This window comes from Anser anser (assembly GCF_964211835.1).
Source record: "Anser anser genome assembly, contig: HAP1_SCAFFOLD_64, whole genome shotgun sequence".
Lineage (NCBI taxonomy): Eukaryota > Metazoa > Chordata > Aves > Anseriformes > Anatidae > Anser > Anser anser.
Window position 1 is genome coordinate 748,110 of NW_028153592.1, and position 11,757 is coordinate 759,866.

Here is an 11,757-nt window from a genome sequence, read left to right on the forward strand (position 1 = left end):
ACGGTGTGTTTATGTACACACATGGGCGTATTTGCTTGCTAGCGCAAGAGTGTTGGGTATTCTGGGGCAATTTCTCCTGGCTGCTGATGCAACAAGAAGCTGGGCTGGATCTTAGGGCTGAGGGACCTTTCTTGATGGCCTGAGGGGATGGTATATGGAGCATCAGGATGTTCTCAGTAGGCTCTCTTTTCCCATGGGGCTTGCAGAGGCTTCCAGCCATGCAGAGATCCAAGGATGTTGCAAGGATCCAAGGGCTTGCTCTTTCTGTGATCACAGCTTCACTCCAGTCCTTCAGGTGTACGTGAGCTGAGAAGCCTCGTCCGGTGGTGACTTTTGAGGTAAGGGCCAACAGATAGCTTGGGGGAAACTGTCTCAAGGATGCGTGCTGGCCCTAGGAACTGCAGGACAGAAGCAAACAGACACAGCTGCACAGGGTGAGAAGTAGACCCAGCTGGGTTGGGATCACTGCTGCCAAACCCTCTCACTGGGTTCCATGGTTGTGGCAGCTTCAGGCAGCTCCCCGTTAATTTCCTGGAGGATGTCCTCTGCCCTGACAGTTGTGGGACAGTCACGGCTGTGTACCTCAGTGACTGTTCACCATTTCTGCTGTCATCAGACACCAACAGCTTACTCCTAAATCCTACCCTCGGTCTCTCACAGCTCACAAAATGAGCTTTTTCTTTGCCTTATCCGTGGAGCAACAGGCTTTTCGGGGAGCAGCTGCTCAGCCCTGGTCTTGGCACCAGCTTTGAAAGAAGAACCAAGTCTTCAAGAAGAGCACTGGGGAGATGCAATTTTATTAGGCAGACGCTATCACAGAGTTTACTCTGGCCTGCTGTTATACACATATTATAAAGCCTCGAGAGTAAACAGAACAGTTTCATTCCGCAGTAGGTGGCCGATGAATAAAGAAACATATTTCTAAGAAATTAGTAAATGCAAATGATACTGAGGATAAAAACTTCAATAATGATAAACAAGGAGCAGGCCTGCAAGGGAAGTCATTTGTGTAGATAGAGGGGAAATTTATCACTAATCAGAAATATCCATGCAATCACTTTCCTAACAGCACTCTTAAGCTCCTTGTTTCTCATGCTGTAGATGAGGGGGTTCAATGCCGGTGGCACAACTGAGTACAGAACTGCCACCACCAGGTCCAGAGATGGTGAGATGGAGGGGGACTTCAGGTAGGCAAATATGGTCATGCTGAGAAACAGGGAGGCCACGGCCAGGTGAGGGAGGCACGTGGAAAAGGCTTTGAGCTGTCCCTGCTCAGAGGGCATCCTCAGTACAGCCCTGAAAATCTGCACATAGGACAGCACGATGAAAACAAAACACCCAGACGCTAAACAGAATCCAACCATAATTATCCAAACTTCCCTGAGGTAGGAGTTTGAGCAGGAGAGCTTGAGGATCTTTGGAACTTCACAGAAGAACTGGTCCACAGCATTGCCTTGGCAAAGTGTCAGAGAAAATGCATTAGCAGTGTGCAGCACAGCATGGAGAAAGCCACTGCCCCAGGCAGCTGCTGCCATCTGGGCACAAGCTCTGCTGCCCAGGAGGCTCCCATAGTGCAGGGGCTTGCAGATGGCAACGTAGCGGTCGTAGGACATGACAGTGAGAAGATAACACTCTGCTGAAAACAAAAAGAAAAAGAAAAAGACCTGGGCAGCACATCCTGTATAAGGAAATGGCCCTGGTGTCCCAGAGGGAGTTGACCACGGCTTTGGGGAGAGTGGTGGAGATGCAGCCCAGGTCGAGGAGGGCGAGGTCGAGGAGGAAGAAGTACATGGGGGTGTGGAGGCGGTGGTCGCAGGCTGCGGCGGTGAGGATGAGGCCGTTGCCCAGGAGGGCAGCCAGGTAGATGGCCAGGAAGAGCGCGAAGTGCAGGAGCTGCAGCTCCCGCGTGTCTGCGAATGGCAGGAGGAGGAACTCGCTGATGGAGCTGCTGTTGGACATCTGATGCCTGTTGGGTATGGAGATCTGTACATGTAGTAAAAGGCAATGAAAAGTTAGGACAGGTTTCTCTGAGTGAACCCTATGCCATTCCTTGTAGACCTCCCCCTGCCATACTCCAATGCTTTTTGTTTCTCTGCTGGAATCTTTCATTTAGCTCCATGACATGAGCTTCATTTTTAAGGTTCAGTGTGCGATGAGGAGCAGGGGCCTCTGCTGCTGGTCTCGCGAGGGAATCAGTCCTGACCCAGTGCAGGGAGTACACAGGAACATAGCAGGAGGGCAAGGTTTTATTTTCAGATTTTGTCAGATGAAATGAATGCCCAGCCTATCTGGGCAATATGTTTCAGTACCTCGCCTCCCTCTGAGTGAAGAATTTCCTCCTAATCTCTAATCTAAATCTCCCCGCTTTTAGTTTAAAAACATTCCCCTGATCCTGTCATGATTTGATTGATCAAAAAAATAGCTCTCCATATTTTTAGAAGACCCCTTTAAATGCGGAAAAGCTGCAGTGAGGTCACCCTGCTCAGCCCCAGCTCTCTCAGCCTTTCTTCGAAGGAGAGGTGCTCCAGCATGCTGATCATCTTCATGTCAGCATGTTAACATCTGCATTCCGCTGCTACATAATGTAGTTGGCAGAAAGGAGTTTTAGGGGCAATGTTTTATACACATTCTCTTCCCCCTCTTCATGCCCACACAGTGTTCTCTAAAGTCAGAAATCCTGAGCATTTCTGCTGCACTCACAGGGAATGGTTGTGAGACCTGAGAGGCAAAGGGATTCCCTGTGGCTCAGAGCAGAGTGAGGGAGCTGGCTGGACTTGTCCCCAGCTGCCTGAGCTTTTGTAGATGGAGGGCAATCACATTTATGTTACCCTGAAAAGAAGCCAGATGCTGCTGAGACCAGATGAATCCACTGCCAATCTGTCAATGCCCAGCCTTTCTCAAGGGACCTGAACAAGGTCTCAGCACCACACCTCTAGTCAAGGACTAGAGGGGACCCCAGGGTCCCGAGGGGGCCTCGGTACTCCGTATCCGAGTACATTCTGGAAGAGCTGAAGCGGAGTAAGGTGGGCTGGTGTCCTGGGCCCTGCAGAGCAATCCCTGCTCGAGCACCATGGCAGTGCTCTGAGACTGCCCGGGGTGCCCGGAGCAGCTTCTTGGCCAGCTGGGAGAGAAACCAAGGCCAGATGTGCTCTGCCTCTCAGGTGTTTGGCACACCCTAGGGCTTCACTCTTCCCTGCGGCCTGAGTGGGGAGGGCGAGCAGAGAGATGGGGGAATATCCTGGCTCCGTGCCTAGGACAGTTGCTGGCAGTCAGTCCCAGGCCTAATCCGTGTGCTGGAAACCTCCGGGCGCTTCTCTAGCCAAGGGATGTTGGCAAATCCTGTGAGGGGGGTGACGAAAGAAACAGAGGATGCGGCTCTTTTGCAAAGCTTTCCAAAGTGCCCCACCTTGCCCCATTGTCCCTGAGGAGCGGGCAGGGCACAGAGCAGTGTCCCCCTGCTCTGACAGTCATCCCTTTTCCCGTCTCTCAAGAACTCCCTCCTCGGCCTTTCTGTCTTTTCTGTGTGCAGGGCGTTTGGGTTGCGGGACTCGGGACCTTTGGTGTTGTCCGAGAGCAGTTCCATGGCAAAGAAGAGCTGCTCTTGATTCGAAGACCTTTCTTCCAGCTGGACATCGATGAGTTGTGGCTGGAGGAGATCTACTGTCCCACTGAGATCCTCCCTGGTGAGAAGGCAGCAGCCCCCCTCTTCCTGCCCCATGTCCGCAACGGTTTGTTCTCCCTGCTCTTTGGAAAGGCCTGGGAGAAGTAGAGGATTGTCTCCGACGGTCAGGGTACAGCTTGAGTTCCCCCAAAAGAAACTGTGCCCCAGGAGCAGTTCGTCTGAGCGACCCTTTCTCTGGGAACTTGTTCTGAATGTTGCAAGCAACTTGGGCTTGCTGTGGCAGTGAGGATGTTGCTTCTCCTTGCAGATGGTGTCAAGATCGAGCCGCTGAACTGCGTGCAGCTATCGCGAGCCACCTCCTTCCCACTGCACGTGGTGAAGAACTGTGTGCAAGAGACCATCCTCTTGTACTGCTTCCTCCTGAGGAGCAAGGAGCACGTCCCCTTTGCCTTCAGGGACATTGGTGTTCTGACGTGCGAAGATGGTTTCCCGTGCATGAAGTTTTATCTGGACTGTGTCAAACGTCTGGAGAGCACTGCGGGCCTTGTTGCACTGCTCCACAGTGTAAGTTGGTGAGGTTTTGAGGGCTACTTCAGTTTCTTTGGGAATCCTAGTGAAGGGTGAGGAATCCGACCGCTGTTGGCCAGCCCGGACATGGCAGGCCAGTCAAATGCCCTTCCCCTCGCTTGCCCCCTTAGCTGCTTTCTCCGTTAACAAAGAGAGTTTCTTCTGAGCATCTGGGCGCTTGCCCCTGCAAAAAGCCTGGCAGTGTTACTGTACAGCCTCCATATTCTGCCATGCAGCTCCTCCAGAGCAGAACAAAGGTTCATGGAAGAGGCTTTGGAGGAGGGCTTTGGAGAGAAGGCTTTCTTTTGGCTTGGGAGACAGGTTTGCTTCCTGTCAATGAGAGCCGTGAGAAAACCGCCTCAGAAACCCTCCAGCAGGTCTGTGTCTCTTTGCAGAGAATGTGGCCGGCACATCTGACCGCCTTCAGTGGCGAGACCACCGCTCGTGGGATCCAGATGTTCCCAAGGTGAGTGCATTTCCTCCGCAGCCCTTGGCTGACCCAGCGGGAGGCTTCCTGGGAAAGTTTCTTTCAGGCATTTTTTTCAAACGCTATCCCAAACGTTGTGGCAGGCACAAGAGAGTGCTGAGGTAGGGAGATGGCATGACTGCCCTCCTTACCTGACGGCTTTCTCTGATGCTACTGGCTCCGCAGCGATAACCTGTTTTCCACCCATGAGCGCACCGTGTTTCAGGGCCACAGAGGAGAAGCTGAAGTAAAGCCCGGGTGGGCCATAATGGTGTCTCTCGGCTCCTGTCCTTGCGCAAGACACTGCTCCTCTCCTTCTTCCACCAAAAAGGGCCTGGATGCGGGCATCCCGAGCCTTCCTGAAGGCAGGTGGTGCCACAGCTTCGCGTTTGGCTCTCTCTGTCTCTGCTGAAGTGAACACAGCCAGTCCAATACGCCCGCTCGTTGTGGAACTGCCGTCTGCTGCAGAGGCTGACGCAGCTTGCGAGCTTGGACTGGAGACTGAATTCCCCTGGGCTCATGCAGCCTCCTCCTGGTGTCTGTTTGCAGTGTGCTCCCCCCGTGTCCGGGCAGCTCCCCCGGGACGAAGAAGGCAGACAGGCAGGAAACAGCTCCTCGAGCCAAGTCCACCACTGTTATAAATGACTGAGTCCCAAATAGGATTACAATCAAAGTTTACAATTTATTAAACGAATAGAGGCGAGCAAACAGCGCTGGGTGCGCCGGGAGTCTCTGCTCCACCAGGACGCACACCTGTTACGTAAGGCGGCTGGTTTTTATGCTCCTAGGCTAATACATATTCATTACTACTTCTAGAAGAGGCAGGGTTATTATAATTGGTTTCCCGAATCCAAAGTCCTCCCAGGTGCGCCTGCTTATCAGTCTCTGTTAGTCTCTTGGGGGCCGCTCAGACGGGGAGGCTCATATTCTTCCTCCTTATCTAGTGGTCTCTTGGCCGGCTGTCAGAAGTTACTGCACGTCCGTGCAGAGTCAGCAGGTTTTCTCTGAAGAAATCCCTTTGTTCTCTTATCACCTAAACCCAGGCCTCAATGTTAACCCTTCAAATCCCTTAGTGGCACGAATTGCTGGACCATTCCTTACAACCACCACTGCGCTCCCTGCTCCTGAAGCCTCCAGGAGAGCGCTGCAGGTACCTGCTCTGCCTTGCTGCAATGACCGTGCTGTTTGGGCCTGTGCAAAAGCCTCTTTGTGTGGAGCGATCCCGAGCAGGTCCCTTGGGATGCGTTCATTTCCACGTTTGTTACCTCCTTCATCTCTTCCTCAGGAGACAGAAGGTGGCGTCCCGCACACCTTCCCTGCCTCTTACTGCCTCCCGTGTTGCCATGAGCCACTTCATTTTGACCAGGGGCCATGGAAAAGGAACAAGGCCTTTCTGGGTCATTGATGGCAGAGGGCTTTGGTCACCGCGGGCTGTTCAGCTGTGTTTGTCACGAGTTGAGGAGCCTGGCCTAGCTTCAGGGCCCCTCATCCTGGAGGGTCGAAGCACTGCTGACAGACCGGCTGAGGCGAGGGGGCAGGAGTGCGGGTTAGGCCTGAGGGACAGCTGAGACCAATCCTGTCTGCTGTTGTGTTTTTGTTTTGTTTTTTTTTCCTCCAGGAGGTCTGGAACCTGTCTTCACAGTGGGACCAAACAGACAGCTCATGGCCCACGTACCGAAAGCTACAAGAGCAAGCCCGGGCAGAAATGGCTGCATGGGAAGCCTGGTCTGAGGGGGAGGACCAACAGATACCCCAGCTACTGGCAGTGATCAACAGCGCTGAGAACAGCAGCGATCCTCTCCGCCAGGGCTCCGAGGGCGGCAGGTCCCAGGGTGGTGGGAGCAGGACGGGCACCAGGCCGCAGGGCAGGGCTTTGCCTGCTCCTCCCTGTGAGGGAGAGGTTGTCAGCAGAAAGGGAGGGATAAAAGCAGCAGCCAGACGTGGGCTGGCAGCGCCGAGTCGCCTGGTTCCCAGGTCCTGTTGCAGGGCCCTTTCAAGAGGTCCTCTGGGAAACAGCACCTGTGTGTCCAGTCCTGTTTGATGAGAGCGTCTTCTCCTTGCAGCGATTCAACAGCCAACATGCTTGGACTCCCCGTCCTCCAGCCCAGCCCAGGAGCAAGGAGGTCAGGAAGAGGTGGAGGAAGGCTGAGAACCCTGCCCCAGCAGAGGAGTTGGGAGCAGCAGCCAAGCTGGAGAGACTCCAGCCTGAGTAAGTGTGTGCCGGCTCCGTTCCCGTCCTGGGGCACTCGAGTAGCTCTTGAGTGATGTCAGGACATGTCCAGGAGCCCGGTCCCTGAGTCCTGGGCTTGCCTCTGACACCCTTTGATTCCTCCTAAAGCGGGCATGACCTTGGTTACCGCCAAGGCCTAAAACTCATCACAGGTTGGAAGGGTGGGTGCACGTGGCACCGCATGGCTGCAGGGTCTGGATGAGGGGAGAGGCAGAAGGGGTGTCTGACAGAGGCTGAGGGATCCCTTTCTGCTGTGGAGGCACTCCCACCTTCCTGCCCTCTGCCCACCTCCCTGCCCTCTGCCCAGCCCAGCCCAGCTTCTCATGCTGGGCTGGCCCCAGGGCAGTGTCCGGAGCAGGCTGCTGCAGGGCTCTGGGCACTGCCACCACAGCCCCAGTCCCTCTGAAGGGCACGGCAGCTCCTGGGGGCACAGAGGGCTCAGCCCCACAGATGGGACATCCGAGGCACAAGCCAGCCCCTGGGAGGCCTGCAGCCCCTCCGTGCCATCCCTGGGGGTCTTCAGGCAGCTCCTCCTGCCCCAGGGCCAGGGCAGCCGGGCCTGAGCTGCTGCAGCCAGAAAGGGTTTGCTGGTCCCATTCCTTCCTCATCAGCTGAGATCAGGTCTCAGACAAAGAAGAGGCTGTAGCTGCATTTAGTTTGCTTAAATATGCTGAGAGCCTGGGGATAGCTGCTGCCGAGAGGCAAAACCCCTCTCTCAGCAGAAGGGATGAGGAACAAAGCCTTCATCCTGTTAGCCTGATCTCACAGTGATACCCAGGCACAAAGCTGCCAGGCTGGCACCATGACTGTGGCAGGGTGCCGCCCCGGCCAGCAACAAGCAGCATTTCAGGAGCATCCAGCCCTATTGCTTCTTGTGCAAGTGACTGGCCGCCTTCCCGAGCCTGTCGGGCTTCTCGTGCATTCGACACCGCAAAGAAAAGGGAAGACAAGGCGGTGAGGCACAGGGAGCGAGCAAAGGCAGGGGCGGGCAGGGGCGGGCAGGGGCGCCCCGGGCACACGGGCCGGGTCCCCCCCTCAGGCCCCGAGACGCCCCCAGCCCGCCCACGACCCCTAAGATGGCGGCGCCCGCCCTGCCTGGTCAGGCGGTCGCACGGTTGCCATGGCAGCGAGCCCCAGGCAGCCGGCAGGGGGTGGGGCTCCCTTTGCCTGGCGGCTCTGGCAGCCAATCGGCGCCCGGCAACCGGTGCTGCTTCTTTCCTCTGCTCTCACTTCCGCGCTCTCCTCCTGGGCCTTGTGTTGGGTTGGGCCCGATTGCTCCTGGAGCTTGGGCACAGTGCTGCTGGGTGGCAGTCCTGTGACTGCAGGCGGGGACGAGCAAGGGATAAGTCTTTGCCACAGCATTTGCATCACGTGAAGGGAAGCTGCTCGGGATAGCACCTGAGGGCTTGGGTCTTCTTGCGCAGTTGCTGTCAAACACACTCACCAGAAAACAGACTCTAAATAGGGACCTTGTTTTGCTTGTTTCTACACGGGCTCAGGGTGATAAGGGACGTTTTTAGCCTAGAGCAGAGGAGGGTCTGAAGGGATCTCACCAATGCCTATAAATACGAGAAGAAGGTGGTTTTTTTCGTATTTGTTTTTCCCCTTATATTTGTTGGTTTATTTCTTTGTCTTCTTTCTTATGAAGTTGTTACCCATCTGAACCCCCGAGTTCTCACACTTTTACCTTTTTCAATTCTCTCATTCATCCTGCTGTGAGGGGAGAGGGGAAAAAATGGCTGTGCGGTGCTTAGGTGCCTGGCAGGTTATACAGCATCAGTCCCTGTGTGTCTTCCCTTCCTCGTGCATGCTGTCTCCCACTGAATCCCACAGGAGCTGCAGAGTCATCTTTTGCCTGTGGACATCTTAATTCGGTACTGTCCCTGTGGGTGACTCCAGCTTGACTGATCCCTCCCTTTGTGAGGCTCCAGTCACTGCCTACCCTGGGCAAATGCTGTTCCCAGTTGAACCGGTTTGTGTGTGCTCAGCTGTATCCGTGTGTGCACGTTTGTGTGTGTGTACAAGACGGTGTGTTTATGTACACACATGGGCGTATTTGCTTGCTAGCGCAAGAGTGTTGGGTATTCTGGGGCAATTTCTCCTGGTTGCTGATGCAACAAGAAGCTGGGCTGGATCTTAGGGCTGAGGGACCTTTCTTGATGGCCTGAGGGGATGGTATATGGAGCATCAGGATGTTCTCAGTAGGCTCTCTTTTCCCATGGGGCTTGCAGAGGCTTCCAGCCATGCAGAGATCCAAGGATGTTGCAAGGATCCAAGGGCTTGCTCTTTCTGTGATCACAGCTTCACTCCAGTCCTTCAGGTGTACGTGAGCTGAGAAGCCTCGTCCGGTGGTGACTTTTGAGGTAAGGGCCAACAGATAGCTTGGGGGAAACTGTCTCAAGGATGCGTGCTGGCCCTAGGAACTGCAGGACAGAAGCAAACAGACACAGCTGCACAGGGTGAGAAGTAGACCCAGCTGGGTTGGGATCACTGCTGCCAAACCCTCTCACTGGGTTCCATGGTTGTGGCAGCTTCAGGCAGCTCCCCGTTAATTTCCTGGAGGATGTCCTCTGCCCTGACAGTTGTGGGACAGTCACGGCTGTGTACCTCAGTGACTGTTCACCATTTCTGCTGTCATCAGACACCAACAGCTTACTCCTAAATCCTACCCTCGGTCTCTCACAGCTCACAAAATGAGCTTTTTCTTTGCCTTATCCGTGGAGCAACAGGCTTTTCGGGGAGCAGCTGCTCAGCCCTGGTCTTGGCACCAGCTTTGAAAGAAGAACCAAGTCTTCAAGAAGAGCACTGGGGAGATGCAATTTTATTAGGCAGACGCTATCACAGAGTTTACTCTGGCCTGCTGTTATACACATATTATAAAGCCTCGAGAGTAAACAGAACAGTTTCATTCCGCAGTAGGTGGCCGAAGAATAAAGAAACATATTTCTAAGAAATTAGTAAATGCAAATGATACTGAGGATAAAAACTTCAATAATGATAAACAAGGAGCAGGCCTGCAAGGGAAGTCATTTGTGTAGATCATTTAAATTTATCACTAATCAGAAATATCCATGCAATCACTTTCCTAACAGCACCCTTAAGCTCCTTGTTTCTCATGCTGTAGATGAGGGGGTTCAATGCCGGTGGCACAACTGAGTACAGAACTGCCACCACCAGGTCCAGAGATGGTGAGATGGAGGGGGACTTCAGGTAGGCAAATATGGTCATGCTGAGAAACAGGGAGGCCACGGCCAGGTGAGGGAGACACATGGAAAAGGCTTTGAGCTGTCCCTGCTCAGAGGGCATCCTCAGTACAGCCCTGAAAATCTGCACATAGGACAGCACGATGAAAACAAAACACCCAGACGCTAAACAGAATCCAACCATAATTATCCAAACTTCCCTGAGGTAGGAGTTTGAGCAGGAGAGCTTGAGGATCTTTGGAACTTCACAGAAGAACTGGTCCACAGCATTGCCTTGGCAAAGTGTCAGAGAAAATGCATTAGCACTGTGCAGCACAGCATGGAGAAAGCCACTGCCCCAGGCAGCTGCTGCCATCTGGGCACAAGCTCTGCTGCCCAGAAGGCTCCCGTAGTGCAGGGGCTTGCAGATGGCAACGTAGCGGTCGTAGGACATGACAGTGAGAAGATAACACTCTGCTGAAAACAAAAAGAAAAAGAAAAAGACCTGGGCAGCACATCCTGTGTAGGAAATGGCCCTGGTGTCCCAGAGGGAATTGACCACGGCTTTGGGGAGAGTGGTGGAGATGCAGCCCAGGTCGAGGAGGGCGAGGTCGAGGAGGAAGAAGTACATGGGGGTGTGGAGGCGGTGGTCGCAGGCTGCGGCGGTGAGGATGAGGCCGTTGCCCAGGAGGGCAGCCAGGTAGATGGCCAGGAAGAGCGCGAAGTGCAGGAGCTGCAGCTCCCGCGTGTCTGCGAATGGCAGGAGGAGGAACTCGCTGATGGAGCTGCTGTTGGACATCTGATGCCTGTTGGGTATGGAGATCTGTACATGTAGTAAAAGGCAATGAAAAGTTAGGACAGGTTTCTCTGAGTGAACCCTATGCCATTCCTTGTAGACCTCCCCCTGCCATACTCCAATGCTTTTTGTTTCTCTGCTGGAATCTTTCATTTAGCTCCATGACATGAGCTTCATTTTTAAGGTTCAGTGTGCGATGAGGAGCAGGGGCCTCTGCTGCTGGTCTCGCGAGGGAATCAGTCCTGACCCAGTGCAGGGAGTACACAGGAACATAGCAGGAGGGCAAGGTTTTATTTTCAGATTTTGTCAGATGAAATGAATGCCCAGCCTATCTGGGCAATATGTTTCAGTACCTCGCCTCCCTCTGAGTGAAGAATTTCCTCCTAATCTCTAATCTAAATCTCCCCGCTTTTAGTTTAAAAACATTCCCCTGATCCTGTCATGATTTGATTGATCAAAAAAATAGCTCTCCATATTTTTAGAAGACCCCTTTAAATGCGGAAAAGCTGCAGTGAGGTCACCCTGCTCAGCCCCAGCTCTCTCAGCCTTTCTTCGAAGGAGAGGTGCTCCAGCATGCTGATCATCTTCATGTCAGCATGTTAACATCTGCATTCCGCTGCTACATAATTGTAGTTGGCAGAAAGGAGTTTTAGGGGCAATGTTTTATACACATTCTCTTCCCCCTCTTCATGCCCACACAGTGTTCTCTGAAGTCAGAAATCCTGAGCATTTCTGCTGCACTCACAGGGAATGGTTGTGAGACCTGAGAGGCAAAGGGATTCCCTGTGGCTCAGAGCAGAGTGAGGGAGCTGGCTGGACTTGTCCCCAGCTGCCTGAGCTTTTGTAGATGGAGGGCAATCACATTTATGTTACCCTGAAAAGAAGCCAGATGCT